The sequence below is a fragment of the Microcebus murinus genome, chromosome 15 (genome assembly GCF_040939455.1).
Source record: "Microcebus murinus isolate Inina chromosome 15, M.murinus_Inina_mat1.0, whole genome shotgun sequence".
Taxonomy (NCBI): Eukaryota; Metazoa; Chordata; class Mammalia; order Primates; family Cheirogaleidae; genus Microcebus; species Microcebus murinus.
Window position 1 is genome coordinate 62,562,314 of NC_134118.1, and position 25,991 is coordinate 62,588,304.

General features: G+C 38.0%; 1 protein-coding gene across 20 annotated transcripts in view; it reads left to right on the forward strand.

Annotated features, from left to right (window-relative positions):
• Nucleotides 1-1,860: 1,860 nt before the first annotated feature.
• The window catches only part of SORBS2 (sorbin and SH3 domain containing 2), a 202,388-nt gene continuing 178,257 nt past the window's right edge, over nucleotides 1,861-25,991 (forward strand). For 3 of the 20 annotated variants that reach the window (XM_076010668.1, XM_076010669.1, XM_076010670.1), the window contains exon 1: nucleotides 1,917-2,661. The gene's annotated coding sequence lies outside the window, so the exon portion shown is untranslated. Of the gene's footprint in view, nucleotides 2,662-25,991 lie in introns of all 20 variants that reach the window. The other 17 variants (XM_076010657.1, XM_076010665.1, XM_012784888.3 and 14 more) reach the window with 16 other exon arrangements.

Below are 25,991 nucleotides of genomic sequence, written 5' to 3' on the forward strand. Positions count from 1 at the left end.
ACTCAGAAAGATGTGCCGGAAAAGTCACATTTATCTCTTAGGAATCCGTATTCAGCCCATTTTTAAATGAACATGTTCTGAAGGAGAATAAACGTCAGAGACTTGGGCAGAGCAGAGCCAGAGGTCCGGCGCCCAGGCAGGCAGAGTTCCGAGGGGAAGGGGCTGGGGAGGGAAGAGGCTGCAAGCACTGGAGGAACAGAGCGCTGCAGGGGTGATGTGAGGTGATGGCCAGAGATGCCATGAGGGACATCGTGGAGTGAAGAGAGGAAAGGGATTCATCTCAGGTCCTGCCAGCTTCCCGATTCTAGTCCTGTGCAGCTTGGAGGGTTTCCAGTTTTCTCCTTTGGAGGAGGGGGATCTGGGGGGCGGGGTGGAGAAGGAGACACAAGGTAAAGGAAGAGGACCTTCAAACTTCTAAAGGAAAACGATGTCAAAGATTCTTACACCAACCTGAACAATCAATCAAGTGTGAGGGTATAAAGACATCTTCATACATACCATGAAAACAAAAGCCACCCCTAAAAATATCAAATGAACTTAAGAGTTTTCTTGATATCTTCTTATAATGTGCCAACATTTAATCAAGAATGTTAAATTCTTCTGAAGTGATAGGTGAACAAACATGTGATATCGAAAAGGTGAATTAAGATACAGACTTCACACTATCCAAGCATCCAGTGCCTGTTCATCCAGGGTTGTGGGGCTTCATTCAAAATGTATTGAGGAAATTGAAAATTCTGAGCATGGAAGACAAATAAGAGGTGGACCAGGTAGGCTTTCAGGGAGTTGACAGAGCAGTCCGGGAGTGAGACGTGAAAGGAAAACTGCTGACAAGTCAGCAGGGCGTGACAAGTCCTGAAAGAGTAAAGAGAGACCCCCTCTAGGGTGAAGGCAGAGAAGAGGCCATGCAAACTGCACCTAGGGGTGTCATGAGCAGAGGTGGCGGATCTGGGCAAGGTGTCAAAGATAAGGGAGAAGGCAGATTAGGATGCAGGTAAAAGGTGCTGGGGCTGAGGTCTGATTGAGAACCTTTTAGGTAGCAGTGTTCACATGGGCAGGGGAATGCAATACTTACAAAATACTAAATCAATGATGACTAGCAAGTGAAACAAGTCCAAAGGTTAACACAACTATTTCAAACAGATTGCTAGAAACAAAAATAAATGGGGCAGTGCCTTGGAAATATATCAATAGAATATGACTAGTGACATAGTATTGAAAGGAAAGAAAGGGCTGGGGGTGGGGTGCAGAAGGTTTAAATTGGTAATGGCATTACTCATGGGAGATTCCCTGAGGAGGAGGAATTTTAAGGAAGGGTGGAATGTTATCCATCTTACTAAGGAAGTAAAACTATTCCTGCCTTGAAGGCAATGTTTAAAATCCAAGGCTTTTAATTAGGTTTGGATTTTTAAAAGTATTTTTAAATTACAAATAAATTAAAATTGAGTTAAAGAATCACTTTCTGCAGTAGAAACAATAAGGACTTTTAAAAATTTTTTTATTCTAAATTGTATAAAATGTATATTATAATCAGAAGATAAAAGGAGCCATAAATAAATGGATATTTAAAGATCCTGTTAGGATAGCCTCCCCGATTTAGTTATTATTTTGACCACATATAACAATTCACGGGACTCTGTTTCAGTTAAGCGGCTACAAGATTATCATTTTAAAACAATAATGCATAACTGCCCCCATCTGCCAATCTCCTTTGCACTTATTCTACGACTTGAAAATAGAACCTGTTTTGACAATGCTTCCAATTAGTGTCTCTCAAGTGATTTGCATATTATTAACCTGGATAGACGCTAATAGGGCTGAATTCCCTTCTTCGATTTCATACACAGCACTGGCTCCTATAACAAAAAGTTCTTCAGGAAAGCCGGGACGTCAGAGCACTTGCGATGCTGGTGAAATGCCTCGAAAGATAGTGGAAGCTACCCTCCTCAAAAAATGATGAGTTCGATGAAAAGAAATTAACAAGCTGTGTCGGTGCACTGCACATGACCAGCCATGCCTGCTGCCTGAGTCTGTCTGTTGGTTGTTGCTATGGCTACGAAAAGCCAGTGGAACCCAATGAGCTGTCTGCGGCAGCGCTGAGAGCACCAGCCATTTTACTTATGGAAAACAGTGTGGCATATTCTGCTGGGCTTTACCCCGGGAGAAGCGTTTTTTAAACATCTATTCAGAGAAGAGAGGAGCAAGGGGCATGTTGGTATACAGTCATTGCAGCCACGCATGCCTGCAAGCTGCCGTTTGGACAAGCTGTTGACGGCTGTTGCAATTAGCTGATTGCAGAAGGTGGAATGCAGAGTGCTGCATATCTGCTATCAGGCAGCAGCAAGGTTTTTGTCTGGGGAAGGCAATCCTTCCCTGCAATGTTTTATCGGCAGCTCCCTAGCTGCTCACCCTGAAAACTAGGGATCCGAAAGGAGGGGCGCTGCCTTCAGCTAACAGTGGTCCCGTGCGTGGCTGGGGCGTATGAGTGGCAGCTCTGAAAAAGCAGGTGTGTGCTCAGCCGGGCACTGGACTGGAACCCAGGGGACGCGCTCGGGCTTACCTGCTTCCTGTTCGCAGATCGTTGGCTCACGGGGCATCTGCCTGCACGCGGAGGCCGTGGCGGACAAGGGGCTTCCTGGGCATCCTACTAGACTGACAGAGGTAAGCTTTTTTTGGCCTTTTTGAAAGCACAGCATAAGAAAATAACTGGAGCAAAACTTAACCTGAAAGATTTACATTGATTGTGTGATCTGCATTTACCAAAGACACACACGCACACACACGGACATTTGTACAAAATGTTATCAGAGACATAAACTTGTTTCGGCGAATTTAGGTTCTAGAAATTGTGTGATAAAAAGCATTGTCGATATGCCTCGGAGTTTCAGATAAATATTTGCTGTTCTAACACACTGTGACGGCTTTCCATTCTGACCAGTCTGCGTAGCCAACAGCCTTTCTCTCTTCCAAACAATGGACTGTTTTATGACCTGTACTTTGACATATATTAAGAGAACTGCGTGGAAAACTAGCAGCACGTAAATTGTGAAGCATTTCTTTTTAAGCCTTGTAAATGGTTTATTTAACTCTTAACACACCTATGTATATATTTAAATTAAATTCCATTCCCTATGTAGGTCATAGTAGCCAGTGGATTTTGTACTTGCTTATTCTGGACTGAGTGTCTTGGTGTGCTGTTTGATTTAATTCTGGGTAGTTGTAAAGCAAACAGTGAAGGTATTGGAAGCTGTTCACACCTCTTTCCCGAGTATCATGCATGCCACGCTAGCCCAGAGCACAACACCCCCATTGTGCTCCCCCGGCTCGGAATTCAAGGAAAGAAAGGAAGTGAAGTCTCTGCATTGAGTTCCAGCACAGCTATAGTATGTGGCGGTAAAACTTCTATTCTTGCATGATTTTTCTCACAAGCAGATAGGTTTCAGAGATGGAGAGTGAGATCAAGAACACCACACACCTCATACAAATGTGCGTGAATATTTGCTATCAGTTGCTTCGTAATAATAGCACAGAATTTGAATTGCAGTAGGAATTGCCCTGTAGTGAGTATTTCTTTGAGTTATAGTCTCTCAGGAACAAAGCTGTTACTGTGGATTGAAACTGGTCAGTCATATCAAAATCCCTGGTAAGGAAATGACCAAGTAATGATTAAATTCTGTTTCAGCAACATTTCAGCTTTAAGTCAATTCGTTTTTTTTTTTTTTGATCTACCAGAAATGTCAGATCATTTATAATGCTATTGAAAATATTTGATAAAAAATATTTGGTTGAAAACTTTGAATAAAACCTCTACCTGCTAAAGGTGGAATCTACCATGAAATCTAAAATAAATTGCAATTGAGATCTGCTTCTAAAAAATACATTTTTATTTGCTACCTTCTTCCCCTAAAATATGCATAACAGGGGATCTCTTAAGAATTTTGAGTATAATGTAATTTTCATCGATGCATATGAGCATGAATCACCTGTTTCACAGACATAGAAATGCTAATATGCCCGCAGATAAGGGAATTATAAAGCATAGGGAGAATTTTTCAAAACTTTTCTTCTAAATGTCACCAACATTCAACATATAAAGACACAAACTAAGTAATCACAGTGGAGAGAACCACGTCCAAGCATTTAATCCCAAGAACAAATAGGAATATGCCTGGAGGAGGAGGATGGTTGTTTGGGATAAACTGGTGAGGTGGTGGCCTTGTACTTCGCTTATGTTTAACTTTCAAAGAAAAACTAAATGCACAGACGTAGCTTGCAGTCGAATTCTATGAGTGAAAAATACCAGCCCACTAAGTGACTCTATTTGAGCAGATGGAAAGGTAGAGAAAGTCTCTCCCATTTAACTGCCTTCAGACCATTGCACAGCCACAGGAATTCTTAGAATTAACACAATTCGGAAACCTGCAGCAAGAAAATGATTTTGTATATTTTGGGGGGGGGGGGGAAGGAGTTTCAGAACAGGTGTAGCAATACGTAAGGCACACCTGACTGCTGTGCCCTGTTGTCTTTATGGTAGCGCCATATGTGACAAAAGCCTTATTTAGCCCATGAGAAAAATGACTCACACCTTATACCTATGCTATTTTTCCCTGCACTAGTAGCCGTTTAAGGTGATAATGCTGTGGAAGATGAGCATTCTCAGTCCAATTCTTCACAGCACCCCTGCATCATTATTAAATCAACAATTTCGAGAACCAGATTCAGAGATATCATCCCCACCTATCAGGACTTTGCACCTTGGCTTTTGTCTATTTGGGGATCCTTATTTTATGCCACTTCCCAGCTCTCTTGCTGACAATATCAAATTTTTGTAATTTCCAAAACACACTATATCAAACTTTCGCAAATGCACTACCCTCTGCACAGACTTTTCCTTTAAATCTTCCCCATGGCAGTAGTTGCTTTCATGCATCCTTCAAAATCCAGTCTGGGGAGATTTCCCCAGACTGTTCCTCACCACCTCCTTTGGCTACATCTGAATCTTATGTCTATAGTTCTGTCTATTGCACCATATTGCATTTGTCTCTGCTCATAGCCTTCTGGAGTTTTTTGACTTCTTATCCTAAAGAACTTTGTCCGGTGTCTAGAACTTGGCATTCAGACATTGTACTGGTAACCCCAGATTTCACTATTTTCTTGTTAGTCACTGTAAATATAGGCTTAACCTCGAAATAGAAGCCCTAATACTGCCTTTTATCGGAGAAACTCAAACCATTTAAGAAACAACAATGAGGCTTTAACTTCTCTGATGTGAAAATATGGCTTTAGGATCACAAAAATTTCACTAATGCTATAAATGTCTTATGATACATCAGAATTTCTGAGGGAAAATTTTACACATATATGTTTTACACAAAATAACTTGAAAGTTTTAGTATATAGATAATATTATTTTACTATCTATAGGTATATTCTAAAAATTTACAGGAGAAAATAGTGTAGAAAACAATCCAATTTGAAATTTGCTATAAAATCAAGCTACTTAAAACCAACGTTGAATTGACAATAATTAGCAGCTGATTAATACAAAATACATATGAAATTGTTTTTCATAGGGAAACTAGAAGAAAGTAAACGTGAACTGGAAAGAAACAAAATAATTGAAATAAAGTCTACAATAGCAGAATTTCTTTCAATTTTCCTAAATAAACCTGAAAGATTACCAATAATCACTAGTTACATTACATTTGCCTACAACTTGAGTTCCCGAATGAGGGAGAGAATATTCTTAGTATCTTTCCTGATACAGACATAGTTTGGGTTGTAGAGACTTCCCACTTCTTGTTCTATATCAAATGGCATGATGTTTTTTTTTAGATAAGCCTAACTTTGACAGCATTTTTATGGAAAAATTGCCACAATGCTATAATCAAAAATAAGAATGTGTCAGTAATTTCACTAAGAAGTAATAAATATATAATCCCTTGTCTCCAAGATATCCATGTTGGAAGCAAAAGTTCTAATCAATATTGTATGAATTTTTGTGTACAAAGAACAGATCATTAGGAGCCTTAAAATTTCCAGATGTTTGGAATTTACAAAATATTTAGGAAATTACTTAAATTCTTATTACTAGACATTTCATATTCATATATTAGTAGCATTGAGTTTTCTAATAAAAATAAGTTTTCTAATAAGATAATAGCAATTCTTAATCTTCATTCTGTCCTTTAAAGCTTTATTTTGGCCATTTTCCAGCTGATTTTAATGTACAGCATGCTATAATTATGTAATAGCTAAAGTTGAAATTGGTTCTATTCATCTTAAAGACTAATCATTTAAGCAATTATTTTAAATTGTATATAATAATTAGATTTCAGAAAACATGATTCCATAATATGTTGTATTATTTTTAATATTTTATATTTTAAGTAATTTATAATATTTTGAAGATCTAATTTATGTATTACTATATTGATAGTGCAATGAAATGAGTTGTGCTTGCATTTTATAATGAAGAGGTGTAATATATGATTGTGTTAGATAAATTTCTAAGTTACTCAAACTAATAATTTAATTATGGACATGCCTATTAAATCCTAAACTATCACTGCCAAAAATTATACTGAGATTTAAAAAATATCTTTGTTTATGTTATTTCTGAAAAAGTTAAGACATATGCATTTAGTTGTAGGGAAGCACTTCTGTAACTACTGAATTCTAAATATTGGCAAATGAGGATTTTCATTCCTGCTTAAGCGCAATTAAGATGATATTAGCTGAATAAATGACAGTGAACCAGCAAAGACAGGTTTTTATTTGGTGATTTAGCAGTGTAATATATCCAAATAGAACTGTACCACACTTTACTATACTCTAGTCTTCAACACAGAAATATGCTAGTTTATCAATTAGAAATTTTAGCCAAAGGTCAGTGGTTTCCTCATCCCTATAGGAGTCAGGTGTACATAGGTCCAGCATTAGTTCTGCACCTTTGAGCAGCATTATTTGAGCAAATCTCAGAAAGCTTTCACTTTTCCTGAATCTAACCAAGTGTCTTACTTTCAAGAAAAACTTTCCTACCTAAAAAAAAAAAAAAAGAAAAGAAAAAAGGAAAAGGATAACCCTAGTAATATTTTCATTATATTTCCTAATTTTTTTTTACATCCATGTTATAACTCAGGAAAATATATTTTTAATAAAAATATTATTTGAAAATTTCAGCGATATTTTATTTTTTTCTGTTCCTTTATACTATTGCCTGCTTTTTAAATTTCTGATTTTTTTATTCAACTTAGACATTCAGTTCTTCTATCCTTCCTTTGAGATGTTTTCTCAATGGTTGGAATAAATCATAAATTAAAAATACTTTCTTATAATGATCCTCTGCTTTGAATAGGAGAGTTCATCCAATCAATTGTTAGAAATAGTTCTTCTTTTTCAGATTCCTTTTCTTAGTAAATTTTTTCTAGAATGGCTGAATTTGAGGACAGAGGCAACATAAACCTTTCAGGTTCCAAATCTTCTGATGTGATACTCAATTTGGCATCCTTGGGCTACTAATACAGTTGTAAGGATGAGCCATAAGGAATCAAAAATACTATAGCAAAAATTGGCTTCTAACTAAGAGCTGTGGCACTGGTAAAAATCCTCTAAGGGCAACAAGCAGGGAATGACATGAAGAATGCTAAATTTTTTAAATGTTCAGAAAAAAATATGCAAATGAAATTTTGGCCAGGTTGGAGAAAATTTATTAGTATAAATGTTCATTCTGTCCTTCTCTAAAAAGAAATTCCTGTACCTACTTCTAGGTGAAGATAGGCAGCTTCTCAGAGGCATGCAGTCCTCTGAAGAGGTGACCACTGCAAAGACAGCAACCTTGTTGACAGAAACATGCTCCCACTTTGACTTAGGAATCGTCCTTACCCTATTGACAAGAGTCAGCTACTTCTGCCTCATTGGGTGTTTTCAATCCAATCTTAATACTTTTTTTGCAGTCCTATACTTTTACACCGTTATAATGAAAAACAAAAGTTTAAGAAAGCAACAGTTGGTTGCTTCAAAGTGAACTTTTTTGGTAGATGATCAAGATTCCTTCACACCTAATCATTTCAGTTCTCTGTGCTAAAGTTAACAGGAGAAGTGAGATTAGATAACAATAACCTCAGCTGTTCTTGTGCAGTGTCATCTGTGAGCAGTTTGAGCACTTTCTGAAACAAGTACACTTAATCTTTCAGATACATTCTTGCACTCTAATAAATACCATGTATTTTGTCCTGTGGGGATAAGCAACTTTTGAAGAACTTGCTTCTCAGTATCTTGCTTCTTAGACTTGGAAATTTATATAGCATAGCATTACTAGTAGTTAGGATGGAATTCTATAACCCCTTAGTTGTTCTGCTACAGTCTGAATAGATAGATATGTGTTATGTGATATACCTAGAGCACCGGTATAAACCAGTTTTGGTAAAGGGAGGTCAAGAAAGTGGCCAAAGACAAAAGGATAGAAAAAGAAGGTACAGGTAGTGCAGAACAAAAGGTTACAGGGAGAGTTCAGCTTGCTTTGGAATAGCAGCTGGAACATGTAGATACTCCTGCAAACAGGTCAACGTATTGAATATGCAGCCAGTATTTGTTGAATGAATGAACGTCTCACAGTAATCAGATCTTCCCTCCATGTTGTGCTAATGCTGACACAAAATTAGAAAGTGCTGTTTGAATTTAGAAATAAAATGACAACTTAGAAATTTTTCTGATATTGTTTGAAATCATAAAACAAAAGAAAAAAATGAAAATTTTGGAGAATACGATTATTTTAAAAAATAAAATATAGTCTTCTTGGTGAGAAGCACTATATTTTAACAATAACACAGGGATATTACCAGTAGTGTAGATCAAGTTGAAATGTAACCTATCATATAGTGAATAATTTAGACAACATGAAAAAACTGATTTCTGCTCTTAACTTTGTTAAAGCCTCTGAGTACAATTATATTCATCAAGAAATATAATTAACACTAAAGAGTTAAAATTTTTCTTTTTAAAGTAAGTATAGGAAAGAAAAGTTTAAACCTAGCCTAGAATTTTAAAATTTAAAATCTTTATTTTAAGGCTTTAGAATATAAGCATAAAGTTCAAGATAGTAAAAGGTGTCAGTCTCTGAGGTCTTCTCAAGTTAGACCATAAGGGCTGCAAGACCTCAGACAGTCAATCACATTATCTGCTGCTGATTAACTCAAAAAAACAAAAAACCTGAATAACCAGCATTCAATAAACTACAGGAAATATCATTCAAAAATTATTTGATTTTTTCAATCCAAAAGATATCGTTAGTAACAATAAGAAATTATATATAGCGTACTCTGTGCTGGCTACTAATCTTGAAGTTTTATGTGTATTGACTTTTAATGAAGACTCTACGAAATCACAAAACCTAGGTGTGTAATGACAAATAGCAAAAAAATAGGGAGTTTTAAGGCCATTTTATTTGGAGTTTCTCAGAAATACTTCCTGTAATCTTAAATTGTTTCCCAAAGAGGGATTTAACAAATATCACATTAAGTTCCTCCTTCTTAGATACTCATCCCACCTTGCATAGCATTTTTATATCATGTTAGTGAAGTTTTACTACATGTGCCTAACCTTCCATGTGAAAGTGAATTCCATGACACAACAATAATGTTTTACTCATGTTTTTACCTGTGTGCTTGGCCAAGAATAGATGAAGGATGGATGAGTGACTAGACCAAATAGGTTATTTTATCAAATGTCAACAAATAAAATTCATACCCAAGAAAAGAGACCAAGTCAAAGTAATGTGAACTATATATGATTCCATGTAACTTTCATCATGAGAAAACTAATTTGGCCTATACATCCTTAAATGTTTATTTATTTGTTTTGTCATGGGTTGTTTGGTTGGCTTAGTATGCTTTTTATGTAAAACACTAAGCTAAATGTCATCAAGACTTTCCCAACAGGGGAAAATCATGATATAACCAAAACTGACTTGGCTTCTTTAAATGACTAGAGATTTTCCCCCCAGAATTTAATCTCTTGAGCAACTTAACTGCATGTAAGTTATATCTAACAATTAAGAAAATAACAAAAATGTGGGAAAGTAAAGTTACCTTCTTTGTCATAAAAACCATTATTTATTTGTGAAAATACATTTGTTTTGAGAGAAGGGCTTAATTAGGTCAATAACTCAGATGACTGATAATATATACTGAATTCTTTCACACTGACTTTACTTAGAAAGATAACTTTTTATATGATATGTTGTCTGAAATCTAATTATATCACTCACTTCCTTTCTACCATAGATTTAATTTTATAAGACTAACATAACTAATTTATATAATAATCAATGCAACTTTTCCCCTTGAATTAATAATCTTCCTTCTGAAGTGTGCCAAGTATTTTGACTACATTTTAAATTAATTTTTACATTTATTGACAGGAGAGAGAAGTTACCATCACCCTCATCTTTTAAAAGCAAATGACAAAGCCATAAATAATCTAGTTTAGTTTGAAAATCACATTCCTATTGACCCAAAGTCCCAAATGTGCTTTCAGCACCTCATAATGACAGTTATATGGTAAAATAATTTAACTTGACCTATATATTATTATGTGGTCTAATATTACATCATACTTATTTTGAACCCTAAACTTTTGCTTCCTTTGGAATGAATTGGGAAAACATACCCTCAAAACTCTGGTTTGCTTTCTTTGGCTCTGATATTTAATTTTTCGACTGACAAGAACTGAAAGATTACAATTATAAAATTATGTTTCCTGGGAATGTTCCATTCATGAACTGCCTCACTCCCCAACTCCTCAGTCATTTCATTGCATTCTGCTTCTACCCAGCCTGTGAGAAGAGGTGCTGGACTTCCATGGTACAGATAAGGCCTCTGAGGACGGGAGAAGAGGAGCTTAATGACTAGAACCCAGAAGGACTCCAGCCCTTGAATGTTTGCTATTGATGGGGTCACTCAACCAAAAGAGCTGAGTTCAACAGGAATTAGGAAAAGTGTTGATTTGAAATTTAAATGTTTTGATTTCTACTCAAAAGTAAAGCACTTCCAAGAAATCTGCATGCACTCTAGTGAATGCATCTCAAAGAGGGAAAGAGTATTCTATCTCGCCAACAAAACACAACGGCCCCTTGTTGGTGGACATTCAGAAATGTTACTTTCCAAAAGATTATTATTAATAATTGGTGATTATATTCTCTTGGGAAATGAAATCAGAATTTCGTCTGGCAAGGATAATGCCAGGTGACAAATGATTTTAAGACTATCATCAAACTATATTGGCCCAACGAACATATCTGTGCCATGAGTTCATAACTGCCAAGTGGACCAGTATATCTTAAGCATAAAACAACAAGTTCTGTAACTCTTCCTTTTCCAGGCTTTTGTAGAGTGTTGTCTCAATTGCTGGTATATAAATATAAGTCAGCTGGTCCTGATATTTCTAATTTTATTTGGCATTGAAAAGAAACCTTGATAACGGTAAGTAGGGAATGAGAAAGATCCTAAACTCTGGGTACAACTTAAGGAGAAAACAGACCCAAGTGTAGACACCGAAGCTATAATTGCATATTAAAAAATGATATTTCAGTTTTCATATCATTTATATATATATATATGCACATGGTGGAATATTATTCAGCCTTAAAAAAGAATAAAATCCTGCCATTTGCAACATGTATGAAGCTTAAGGCCATTATGCTAAGTAAAACAAGTCAGAAAGAGAAAGACACATACCTCATGATCTCGCTTATATGTAGAATTTAAATGTTGAACTCATAGAAACAGAGAGTAGAATGAATGAATGGCGGTTGTCAGGAATTTGGGGGTGGTGGGGGAAATGGGGAGTTGTAGGTCAAAGGGTACAGATTCTCAGTTACAAGGTGAATAAGCCCTAGGAATGTGATGTACAGCTCACCGGCTATAGTAAGTAATACTGTATCATATGCTTGAAATTTGCTAAGAGAGTAAGTAGATCTTAGATGTTCTTACCACAAAAAAAAAATAAAATAAAAGGTAACTGTGAGGTGATGGATGTGTTAATGTTAAGTAACTTGATTATGGCAATCATGTCACAGTGTATATACATATCAAAGCATCACACTGTACATAAATGTATACAACTTTATTTGTCAATTATGCCTCAATCAAGCTGGTGGGGAAGAGCATGTTTTTAAGGGTGTGGAAGCAAAAGGTACGACTAGGAAATGAAGGGATGGAGAATGCCCAGCTGAGAGAGCAGAAAGAGAAGAGAAGAGAAGGAGAGACATGAAGAAGCTGGTTTGTGATGGACGAGAGCTAAGGCCCATCATAGCCATGGGGGAAGCACCAGCAGGAGAGGAGGAAGATGCGAGAGGAAGTGGGGCTACTCCAGGAGCCAGGCCCCAGAGGGCAGCAAAGAGAGAAGACCCAAGGCCCGGGGGACAGCCAGCCTCAGAGAGTGGGGGAGGCCGGGGCCTCCGCAGCCTGGAGCCGATTAAGCAAATGAGGCAGAGGGAGGTCAGGGAAGTCCCCACTGCGGTGTAGGGTAAGGGCCAGGGGTGCGAGCCTGGGAGAGCTTGTCCTGTCCACAGCCTTGAACCGGCAGGGGGCACAGACGGCGAGGTGACAGCTCGCAGAGGCAGAGCCAGGAGGGAGCGCCCATCAGGAACCGTGCTGTCTCGCACTCTCCTCCTCCACGTGCTGGCTCTAAATGTCAAATGACACATTTAAAAAAATTATCTCTATATATGCCTGTGACTTTGAATGTCTGACGTAGGCGATATTTCTCGCATCCAGTCTTTTTTTCCCTAGAAGCGGGGCGGTTCAGGCTGGGAGCTAGTGGTTAGCAGCATGAACTTCGGACCCACACGTTTTGGGGTGGGAGTTCTGGTTCTGAAGGCTGACTGTGGTGAAGTCAGCCAAGGACAAAGCCCCTGTGCTGCAGTTTGCTCGTCAGGAAGGATGTGCGTGCTGTGTGTGGCCCATAGCACTGTGTTGGACGTAAAGAAGGGCCCATCCATGCCCGGTGCTACTGTGGTTGGTTGTTCATGGAAATCTGTAGTAAGTCTCTCCTAATAATGTCTGCGCTCCAGTTACTTATCTCTGGGTCCTCTAGAATCTTGAGAAACCATGCGTGCGTGTGGTACGAAGGGAAGCCGCCACTGCCACCCTCGGGGAGGTCCTGGTCACCTGTACCATGGTGTGAAATCTAAGGCTCCAAGGGACTCTACCACTCATCCAACAATTGATTGCTGTGGGGTGTTATAAAACTCAGGCGCCACAGGGGATCAGGTAACTGGGCAGGTGGCAATGCTATTAACCAAAATGGAAACAGAGAAGACCTGTGTTGCTTTGTTTTTGATCTACGGGAGAAAATGTTCAGATATGTAGGGCTTGACGTATTTGTTGGAAACATCTAGCTGCACACACCTGGTAGGCGGCTGGAAATACTTTTTTAGCTATCAGAAAGAAGTAGGGCAAATTCTGGGACAAATCAGGACCTCAGATGTAGTCTGATTCGAGATAAGGACTGGGGCTGCATACAGCTTGAGCATATAAACTACTATTATGAAAACATTTGTCTGATAAGAACATGTTTAATCAGTAAAAGTCTATGCTGATGTCTTTTTAGTCACTGCACAGAAAAATATCCACATTTTTAAAAATAAGGGTTTTTTTTTTAAGCTATTAAATATGGTTGCTAAGTACACTTAGATCGGATGTTTAAACTGCATCCACCAGGTTTTTTCCCATTTGTCACAGAGGAATTTTAAAAGCAAGTAATAAATCTTTATGTCTTTGTTTAAAAAAGAGATAAAGGATTTGACTGGCCTAAATGTAGTTGTTGGGAAAAAATAATGCAAATCAAGAAGACCTATCATATTAGGCAAATTTTAGTTATTTTATGGAGTTTGATATTGAGCCAGTTATTTTTTTTCTATGGAAGTTATAATTATTGCAAGTTTAATTTTCTGGAAAAATAAGTAAGGCTTAAAATTATCTCAAAGAGTTTTGTGGGGATTAAATGGGTTATGCATTTTCATTGTATAGGGGACGGCCTGGCGTGTAGAAGATGCTGAAAAACTGTTGGCAAGTGTTCTCCTTCTTTTGGTGTCAATGAATTGACAAAGACCTTGCAAAGACCAGTACTGTGTACCTCTGATTCCCCAGGCTGGAATCACTGTTCTTGGGGACTGTTCAGCCTTCGGGATGGGGGAGGGCAGCTAGTAATCACACATCACAAGTACCAAGGCAGAGCTGAGCAAGTACTCAGAGGGACAACACAAATAGGGCATCACTGATCTCACCTGGATGAAGTTGGACGTGTGCAAGGTGGAGGCAGAGGTTTTGGATGGAGAGAACACCAGGTGCACGTGGACAGAACATGAAAGATCACTGCAGGCTGGTTGGTGGGTCCAGAGTGTAGGAACAGTAGTGACAACTGGGCCTGGTGTGGTGGGGGGCATGCAGTCACACAAACGTGGAATTCATTCCCAGCTCTGCTGTTGCTAACTTAGCATATAGGAGCAGGTTCCTGGGCTCTCTAGACCTCTATTTCCTTATCTATAGGGAAGAGATAACAACACTCACACCTGAGGATTATTATTATCATTAGATCTAAGTGAGATTATTGTAAAATGACCTTCATAGCAAGGCGGCACATCAGGGTCACAGAATGAATGGTCACCACACCTGTTTTTATCACCAGTAGCAGCAGCAGCAGCAGCATTGTGCTAAGTAGTTTGGGTTAATTCTTTAGGAAAAAAAAACAGAGAGAGAAATATTGGAGTTTCTTTAAGTGGGAAAAGTAAGGGTCATATTATACATGTATATTTTTAAAAATATAAAACTTGGTAACAACATATCAAATTAAATGAAGAATGGCAAAAAATGATTATGAAAAGTCAGTTTCAATAACTGAGGCAAGAGAAAAGCTTAGGCATGAGCCAAGGTGATGGGGCAGGGAGAACAGAGGGAGGCCTTTATTTAGTCAAGACCTGCTCTATCAGCTGCCCTTCCAAGTGTCTGGAATGATCCAAAGCAGTGACTGCAAAGCAGTCTTAAAAATCAGCAATTCTGATTCAGTCTTGTGTTGCGATGATAGAGGTGTATGGAACACACAAATGCAGAAAACAAAGGAAATCTGGGAGTAATCTATATGGCTTAGGGAGGAGCTTTGGAGGCGTCACTGTGGAGGTGTTTAAGAATATGTGGGCATTCACCTTGGTCTCGAACCCAAGTGATCCTCTGGCTTTGGCCTCCCAGAGAGCTAGCATTACAGGTGCGAGCCACCGCCACTGGCCTGTGGGCATTCATCTTGGAATGCGCTCAGCTCTCCATGACCCAGGAACACCATGTGTTGAGCACATAGGCACAGAGGGACACGTTCCAAGCATGGAAAGCCATTACTATGCCTGGAATGCAGGGCACCCAGGCTGGAGAGACAGAGAGAGTAAAATTGGGCAGGGAGACCAGATTGTCATGCGATTGTGTCGGCACTATGTTAGGTGGGAAGGCCCTGAGAGATTCCAAGCCGGAGAGTGAGGACATAAGATTGCCTTTATAGAACTGTTGCTCTGGCGTAAGAGTACCCCTGAGGTAGGGTGAGACTGAATTCAAGGATTTCACGTAGGAGGATAGTGCAGCAATCCAGGAAGAAAAGGTGGATGCCTCAGCTAGGACAGGACAGTAGGTCTGGAGAGAAAGGACTGGAACTGAGAGATTACAGAGATTAAATCAGCAGACAGCTGGGGGTGGGAGCGTGGGTATGGTTTGACTACTAGGTTTCTATCTTGAGAAAAGAAGATACGGAAAAAACATGTTTGGAGAAGAAGGTAATGAAATTGGTTTGAGACTTTCTGAGATGGAAATGCAAGTGGAACATCTAGTTGGAAGCATGATTAAAAAATAAAAAGGTCTAGGCCAATAGAAATATAATTTGAGCAGCCAACAGAAGCCACATATATAATTTTAAGTGTTCTAGTAGCCACATTAAAAAAAGTAAAAAGAAACAGATGACATCAATTTTTGTAACATTTTATTTAATCTAATACATTCAAAATATTATGGTTTTAACAGGGAATCAATAAAAATATAATGTTTTGCTTTCTTTTTTCATATCTGGTGTGTATTTTACATGTACAGCACATCTCAGTTTGAGCGAGGCACCTTTCAGGTGTTCAGTAGCCACGTGTGGCCGGTGGCCGCCATATTGGATAGCACAGCCCTGGCTGGAGTCTGAGGGGGAGATGTCTGTTTGAGAGTGATCAGAATAAAAGACTTCTCTGAAGTTACAGATCAAAGGGAGCTTATGCAGGGAGAGTGGAGAGAATGAGGAGAGCTTGTCCCAGTGGCAGGAGAGGGGGAGGAATTACTGAAACTGCCCCTAACTTTGATTTTCTATCTTTTGAGGATATGAGACATGAGATTGGAGTCCCAGAAATTTAGGAAGATTTTATCGGTGTTGAAATTTTATATAACCAGAACCCACTATGAAATCTGCAGGGCCCAGTTTGCAAGATGAAAATGCTATTACCCGTTATTCCAAAATTATGATTAAAAATTTTGAGACGAAGAAAGCAAAGTATTAAACCGAGCGGCTGGGTTAGCCGCACATGCTCCGGTTGCACACCCATGAAGCCCATCCTGCACATACCACTTGCATTTCTATGCATTATCTGTGACCACTCTTGCCTTTTGTGAATGTAACACAATTTGTTTCATGAGATGAGTAATGACTTTGAGCTACTGTAGAGTGTCATTGCTGGCAGCCACTCTCCCTGGCTGGAGGCAAAAAGCAGCTTTTCCCCAGGCTGGAGCATTTGGGGTTCATGAGTCCTGTTGTACCGTCCCCACCTTCCCCACACAGGCAAGACCCGAGTCATGCCAGAACACTGCCACCCCCACCCTGCAGCACGTCAAGGGGACCCACCCACTGAGTCCCCACCCTGGCAGGAATGTGGCAGCTCTTCATGGTCATTCTACTTCTAGGAATCCCTCTTCTTCCACACTTTGCTATGCTAAGGGAGCATCCAATATGAAAGTCGAAAGATTGGGTTTCCTTAGAGAATTGGGGAGGAGCTCTGGAGCAAGGGAACACAAACTGGAATTCCCTGAGATAAAGAGAAGAACATCTAGAGACTTTGGGGTAGGCTTTGCAACTGCAGTTCTTGTCCTAGGTCAGTGCTTAAAGATGCCTTATTTGGGTTTTTGTATTTATGGCTTTCTGTGAATGGAACACCTCTGCCTTAAAAATGTAAATCTAATGATCAACTTCAGACTTTCCCTGTAGGATATTTATTAAATTGAACCTGCCTCGTGGAATAGTACCAATCACCTAATGGCCCAGGCATTCATAAATGCAAGTGAGCTCCTGCTCCACCTCTATTCCCTCCTCCTCCTCCTCCTCCCTACATCTCTCCACTCTCCTCCCACTGCCTTCATTCCTCAGCATCACGTAATTTCTTTACGTGGTTATTTTGAAAATCCAAGCCATCATTTGAAGTGCCATTTATTGTACTTCATAAACAATTTTATGTTACCTATTCTTGGTAGCTTAGTCTTAAAAGTCAGTAAATAACAGTATTTTTTCTTTCAAAAAGGAAAGTAGAACAAGTGCTTTTTAATGTCTCAATTTGCCATAACTGATTTTTCCCTTTGTATGTGCCTTGTCAAAGACAAGGTCCCTCCAAGTCTGCATTAAAGTCCCCCCAATTTTGCAGGAAAGGAGAGGACAGGCCTGGCAGGAGCCTGCAAGAACCAAAGTCCTTTCTGAGATGGAAATGCAAGTGGAACATCTAGTTGGAAGCATGATTAAAAAATAAAAAGGTCTAGGCCAATAGAAATATAATTTGAGCAGCCAACAGAAGCCACATATATAATTTTAAGTGTTCTAGTAGCCACATTAAAAAAAGTAAAAAGAAACAGATGACATCAATTTTTTGTAACACTTTATTTAATCTAATTTATTCAAAATATTATGGTTTCAACAGGGAATCAATAAAAAATATAATGTTTTGCTTTCTTTTTTCATATCTGGTGTGTATTTTACATGTACAGCACATCTCAGTTTGAGCGAGGCACCTTTCAGGTGCTCAGTAGCCACGTGTGGCCGGTGGCCGCCATATTGAACAGCACAGCCCCGGCCGGGGTCTGGGGAGGAGATGTCTGTTTGAGAGTGATCAGAATAAAAGACTTCTCTGAAGTTACAGATCAAAGGGAGCTTATGCAGGGAGAGTGGAGAGAATGAGGGGTCCAGTCATGGACTCAGCCTTCGTGGAGGTGTGACCGCTGGCATGTGACTTCGTGTCTGTCAACCACAGGCCTGGTCTCTGATAAATGAGGATACTATACCTAGATCATAGGACCATTAGTTCTCTTATGTGAAATAATTCATGCAAAGTGCACACTAAGTACTTGGCGCATAACTGGCATTCCATAAATAACTACACCATTAATAAAAAAAATCCCCAGGGATGAAAGGGAAATAAAGATCCCCCAAACATTTTGATCTAACAAAGCTTAACTGGACCTAAAATCAAAAAACTACATAAAATACATAAAAATAACTTTCCATAATAGATAAATAATTAAATAAAAAGCTTCTTAATATAAAACCGATCACATTTTCAATGATCATGCTTTTCTTGAATAGTTGAAGTCTAATTATAATAAAACTCAAAGAAATTTCATGAAGGTATAACAACACACTTCTGTTATCTTCTGGTCCCAGCTGAATTATATTGCATGGAGGCAAACTAACATTTTGTGATAAATTATGGAGAGTATTAACTGCAAAAATGATATTAGGATAGCATGTGGGAGATCATTATTTCTAAAAATCCTAATTCCAAAGAACAGCCATCCTGACATTGACTATGCAGATAGAGACTACAGCCCAATAATCCTAAAGTATTTGCTTAAGAATGCATCATATGATCGTTTTCAAATAGATTTACCTGCTCAGTTATGCTTTTCTTGGGCTGATCTGAAATTAGCCTTCATGTCACGTGGTGCTGGAGCTTTGTGATCTGCAGGGTTAGTTAGGAATGTAAAATAACAGTAAGAATTCTTATAAATAATAATAATGGCTACCATTCATTCGGTGCATACTGTTGTCAGGCAGCATGCCAAATTCTTTAAATACCTCTCATTGACTATTCACAAAAAAACGCTCTGATGAGATTATTCTCATTTTACAGAAGAGGAAATAGGCACAGAGAAGTTAAACAACTTGCATAGGGTCACACATGTGGGGAAAGTAGGATTCCAACTTGGATTGGCCAGATTCCAAACCCTGTGCTTTCAACATTTTTCTAGACTGCCTATTTGTGGGAACTACAGATCAGCCAAAAGAAAATGTTATAATTCTCATTTTATCATTCTCTCTCTATTTTTGCTTGCGGGCTCTATGGAAACATTTGTTTAGAAGTGAACACCGAATTTCTTCATTCTCAAAGATCAGAAATCGCACAAGAATAAAATGAGATAGGGAGGGAAAAAACAATCTAGGATATCAATAATAATTTTTTTTTGCAATGATATAGTGGATGGTTCTTATTTTCTTTTTTGCTTGCCCACATTTTTAAAATCTATATAAAGTTATGAAAATTTCAAAATAATTTCTATCTAGATGGGGATCAAAGGAAATTTATGTTGTACCAATCATATTTAAACATCTAATTAGAATGCTACAATGCTAAACAATGGACAAAATTTTTAAAGCCCTCTGAATATAAAAATTTTATATTCAATTTCCTTTTATTTGCATCTGTTTTAATTCAGAAGATTATTTAGAAAATGTACCATTGGGAAGCTGATCACCACAAACTTGATTTTCTGTGCTTAATGTTAGTGGGCCTGTTTACTGGCGGCAATGGTTTTACCTTTGGATTAAGAATGATTAGCTCTACTTTGGAACTAAATATGGTTCAATTGGAGTTCAAAAAGAAATCAAGAGTCTTGTGGCTATGCACACGTGGAACAATTTCCTTCTGTTGACTATTAGCACTCTGACCTAAGAGAAAAACGGTGACTCTGAGAGCATGTAATTTGGGGGAGAAACCATCTTCTTTTCTTCACATTTTTAGGAGACTATCTAGTATGATAAATAACAAGTATGAGCACTAACTTTTATAATAAACCTCATTTCACATATAAGTCCTAATATTCTAGGTGAAAGAGTTCACCTATAGCATTTAAAACAAGAAAAATAAGAAAAAGCAATTGAAAAGGTCATCCTCAAAACATTCGCTGTTCAGTAAACATTGCACAGCCTTGCCTTGGCTGGCTTTGCACATCCATTTATTCCACCATTCCCTTTTCATCAGCACGAGGTCAGCTTTTCCTATGAGTTAAGCACTGTACTACAGAAACAAAACAGAAGTTCTTGCCCTCCTGGATCTTATACACTCACTATCTATTTATACTTTGTTATCTGAAGCTAATTAACCCAATTCACGAATATATGAGTCAGTATAAACAAAACAGGATCATGTGGAATGTGAACAAGTTTTTTCTTAAACATTTAATGTATGCATGAATGTATTTCCCACATTTTGTTCTTATGTAGGTGGCAAATTTAACATTGCATTGGATGACAAAATGTGGCAAAAAAGTATTCATTCTAATTTAAACAAATGTAGGTTGTAAGTTGTTTTGCAAATCAGCATACTTTTCCAAGTTAGTACTTAGAGAAACTTTTAAAGTTGGGTATGAAAAATAGCATTTTAATAAGCATCATTACATCGCTATGCTTTTAAAAGCACAATCATATCTTTTATTACTCTCCCCCTATACTCATGGTTTTCAACTCAATGTTCAAATTTTTCAGAGAACAGACACTTCGGAATGTTCTTAACTAAGTGGCAAAATCAGCCGTACTTTCCACTTATGCGGTGTGGAAGAGGAAGGAATGCAATTTCAGTGGCAGAACAAATGCTGAGTTACAAAAGTGGCTCATTTTAGGAAAATGTGAGCAGGGAATTTTGAGTTGTTCCCTAAATTAAAGTCAGTTTTAAGTGATAAACATATTTTAGAAGCATTTGGGAAATGAGAGTTTCTATCTTCCCAAGGGACTATTGTATCAATAAGGAAGTCAACATTTTTAACATTAAAATACTAGCATTTCTTTTACCTAAAGAGACCTTCTATAAGTACAGCTGGCTGGACAAATACATAGAATAAGATGTGAGTCTGTAGGTTTCTTGGCTCTTTTGATGTGAAAACAATTCCAATTTTAGAGTCGCCCAGTGACTCAGGTATCTTGTAATCATCCCTGACGTCCGCAGTCTTTATCCATTTGGCAGAAGCTATTAGTACACATCCAACAGATGAAGTAGCACAGATACATTTATTGTATTTGTGGAGCTCTAGTGGTTATCAGGTAAGAAAGAATTGGGAATGTTTTAGTTATAATGTGTCTTTGTGTGTGAGTGTGGACACTGATCATGTGAGTTAACAGGCTGGTTTACTTTCTTCATTATTTTTATGTTTTACATCTCACCCCAGTGCTAGTTCCTCTCAGGACAAAGTTAACATAACCACTGAAGCAGTGAGTGGAGATAAGTGTAAGAAGAAATAAAACCCAATCTCCTGCCTCCTCGAAATCTGTGAAATTAGAGACGTGTTTCATCAGCCTAGAAATTAGCAAGGACCATTCATAAACCTCTTCACTACAATAGGTGTATTGTTTCTTGATGAAACAGAAATAGCAAACTCAGGCCATGGAGGAACTGTTCCTCTTGATTTGGAAACTGTGCAAGAGTTTATATGTATTAGTATGTGGAAGAAGAAACTTCAAGGTCAAACTAATTTCCAAATCCACTAAAACAGTAAGAAGACAGTCATAAAAGCAAGAATAGCAGCAAAATTATATAACAACTCCTAACCTTGTGCATTTTCAAAAACTTTCACTACTTAAAAGCTTCATGAAATATTACATTAAAAATCAAGATGATTTCCGTGTTAGAATGTTGCTCGTGAATGATTCTGTTTAAGAAACTAAATAGATTCTGAAGGTGCAGCACAAATTTACCTTTTTAAAAACAGAAATAAAGAGAAGGGATATAGAATAAAATGATGACTTCATTTGATAAAATTATATTGATATAACTTATGTGATAAATTTAATTATGTATAAATATATATGGTTAATATTTAATAAGCAGTTAATGTACAATATGATATATAGTTCTATAATACATAAATTATTATTATAAGTGTAAATTATAATTTATTTGATAAATTGCATTTTAGCAAATAATGAAATTACTATGACTTTACTTTGAATAATTCCTACAAAGAATACCTGAGTCCCTTTATAGCTAATTCAAATCAGACTAAGACGAGCAGGGATGAATGAGAATGAGAACTTCTCTACAGGGCTGGCTAAAAGTAGAAGGAAAAGCTTTCTCATTCCCTATGAAAAATGAATATATCTATGAATCATTTCAGGCAACATAAAAGTAAGCTTTAAAATGTTCCTTAAACTGACTTCTGATGTTAAAAAAAAGAATAATAAGTTAAAGACTTCACAACAAGGAGTAAAAACATTGCAAACAAAGATGACCTGACCTGGACTTGATCTGTAAGTCAAATACCCCGAAGAATAGTTGGACCCACAGCCAGGATATATTCTGCAACCTGGGAATCATGTATTTTCCAGCTCAGGTTCTTAAGTTTGTAGGTCATGGTGTTTGTTACTACTTGAAATTTCCAGCACCTTTGTTGGTTACCCAAAATAGAATGCGGTGCACAAGTCCAATTTGGAGTCTCAAAGGTGTGTTCAAATGTGTGCAATTCTTTTTAAAAGAGGCCAGGTGAATAGATCTTAATCTGTAACATGAAAACAGAGTTCGAGTTACAGAATGGTAGAGCCACTGCAATTTATAGCCCAGGTTTGGCCACAAGTGATGGGCACCAATTTGTTAAAACCTTTCCAGTTTTTTCTTCTCTTACCCAGCATTGTATATGTAAATCTAAAGGCGACCTGAATTTAGTTCTCTCATCTGTCATTGCAGGTAGGATTCATTACAGAGTATAATTATAAAATATGTATACCCTAATATCATGCTATCAAATGAATTCAGCTGCAAGTTTCTCTTTCTCCGAGGAGTTTTATAAGCAAGTCTTGCATTAATAAAAACTAATTCATCTCTGAGAATTATCTCTATTGAGCCATTTTTCTAATTGTCATAAACAGTGTTATTCTCTGATAGTTGTCTGAGTCTGAGGTCACTTTACTCTGCTTCAGTGTCTGGCTGTGCCTCAACTGAAATGTGCCTCATTTTGAACTTTGAAGCTCCAAATTTTATCTGTTTTTCTCCTAAGGACACAGGCTATTGATTTCTCCCCCCCCCCCCCCCCCCCCGCTGAATCCATTCTCAGCAAAATTATTGCAAATCTCATCTTCTCTGCTATTTGTGTCTGTTTTCTTTCCTCTGTGAAAACGTTTTTGTTACTCTAGTGAAGCTATCATCTGATACTTAAATGACTCTACTATTGTAAGTAGCATTAACAGCTAATTTAGTTCATCAGGGCTTTGAATAGCTAGTCCCTCTCAGAGCTATTTCCAGGCAAAAGAAAGTAGCCATTGGTGCTGGAGCAGCCGTGGTGCTCATGGACAGACTGGCAGGACCCATGGAAATTCCTATCCTGTCTCAGGTCTGGAAATGTCATTGATGTCATTTATGCTCATTCCCCCCCCACTGGGACAATGTTTCTCAGACCCTAGTCCTAGTAATGGCTTTGCCTGTAAAATCATCCTCCACTCCATAATTTCAAAGTGTGAAGGGGATGATTATGATGTAATATTCCTTTCAGCTAATATTCCAGGTTAAGTGAAAAGTAAGAAATATAAGAAACTAAAATTGATCCTGAAAGTCTCCAGACTATGCCATATCTGAGGAATGCTATAGATAGGAACATTGGGAAGGAGCAATATGTAAAGCCTGCCCATCTGGGATCTGCTGTCACTCGCTGGATTTAGACATAAAACCCACCGGTCTCCAAGGCGGAGACATTCACCCAGAATGGGAGGGAGGGGCGTCAGAGAGAAATTAGAAGACCTGAGTTTTATATAAAAACCCTGTAAATTAAGAAAGAAATCATACAGAGCTCACAGAAATCATGGGCCTAAGGTCATTCTCATCTTTCTACAAAGTAGGAAAATATAGATGATATATAGAAATAGCCCCATTTGAAGATGATATTTATAATCCTGCCAGGTAGTGTGATGGTCAATGTGACAACCTTTCTCTGTCACTTACAGTTTGTCTCTCCCTTCTAAATATATGTGTGAGGACAATGTTGTCTTTTATGTACTTTTTACTTGAATCTATTCTCCAGTACATTAGTTCTATTTGTCAGTGCCTGTCTCTCTTAACTATTTCCACTTCTTCTATTCGTTATTGTTGTTTTGTAGTTTTCCATCGAGGTACCCCTGTGTTGCCTTATTTGGGATATATTCATTCACCCAGTACATTCCAGTAACTGGACACTATTGTTTCAGGCCTTCTAGCGGAAGTTTTTACAAGTTCTTGTTGTTCGTCCCAGAAAAGAGTTTCGGGACGCACCACATAAACCAAGCAAGTGAAAGCTTTATTGAAAGGAAAAGTACATTTTCAGGAAAGAGAGCGGGCAGGCTCAAAAATAGCAGCCGCACTGAGAGGAAGTGGTCTTATATCTTTCGTGGTCTTACGAATTGAGGGGAGGAATATTCAAGGCAAAGGGGTCAGCTTTTACTGAGAATTTGGGTAGTCATTCCTAGAATTGGGTTCTCTCCCATCTTTCATACTTTATATGGTTGTCTCAGAATTGTCATGGTGATTTCAAAGGCAGAGAAATTTTAAAACCACAATGTAAATGATAGTGTAATTAGCTGAAGTTCACGGAAGCTGGCAGAGACAGCTGACAAGCCAGTTGAAGCTGGTTCTTGCCTGCGGTTGTCAGCCCCTCTGGTTAGCTTCTGCTTCAGAGTGGTTTTCTTTAACACCTGCACCCAGTCTGCAAGCTCCTGTATCTGGTCTCAGCCCTGTCTCTCAGTCTCCTATTCTAACACTAGGGGCTGGTTGTATTTATGTTTTTAAAAGGAGTCCTGTCCTCAAGTAGCCTACAGTTTTGTAGGAAAAAGACAGGTAAGCAGCAACAATGATCCATTAAGTCCCTCTTCTGTAATAGGCACTTGATAGAGTAACCAATTTTCATGCAAAGTCTTATTTAATCCTCTCAAAAGACTCCCAGATAGATAGATGGGATTGTCTGCTTTTTATAGACAAGGAAATCCAAGCTCAGAGAGATTAAGTAATTCATCCAAAGTGAGGTGGCCTGCCACCAAAGAAGCCAAGCTTTGAGGTCAGTTCTTCATACCAAACTTTTGATTCTTTTTTCTTTCAGTGTAATCATTGCTATAACATAGGGATACTTATACTATAATTATCATTCATTATAATTGTAATTAATTGACATAAGTTAGTGTGTGTGTTTGCAACAACATGGATAGGGTTATAACTCGGATCCTCCTACCTGTTAAGAGAATGATAGACTCTTTGAGGGCCTTACAAAGTCAATTCTTCTCTGTTTCTTCCACATTATTCCTTTTAATGCCAACATCTTTCTTCTTCAACCTTCTTCTCCTTATCAAATGAAATGATGATAATGTCACGCTTTAAGGAGACAGCGACATCAGCCATAGGACAAAGTTATTAGCAGAGATAGGAATTTTCTAAATCCAGTTGCTTGACAGTTCCAGGAATTCTTGTTTAAAATTAAAATAGAAAACAAAACAAAGACATAAAACTCTGAATGTGAGCTAACTGAAATAAATATAAATATGGGGAAATTAAGTTCCCCCTTTTCAGCTGAGGAAACTGAGGCTCTGTGATCATGCCCAAATCCAAGAGCTGATAAGTGGTAGAACTAGAAATTTAACTCGGAAATATCTATCCTCAAACCCCAGCTTTGTACATATTGACTCATTTCACCCTCACAACAGCCAGAAGGGTCAAGTACTGC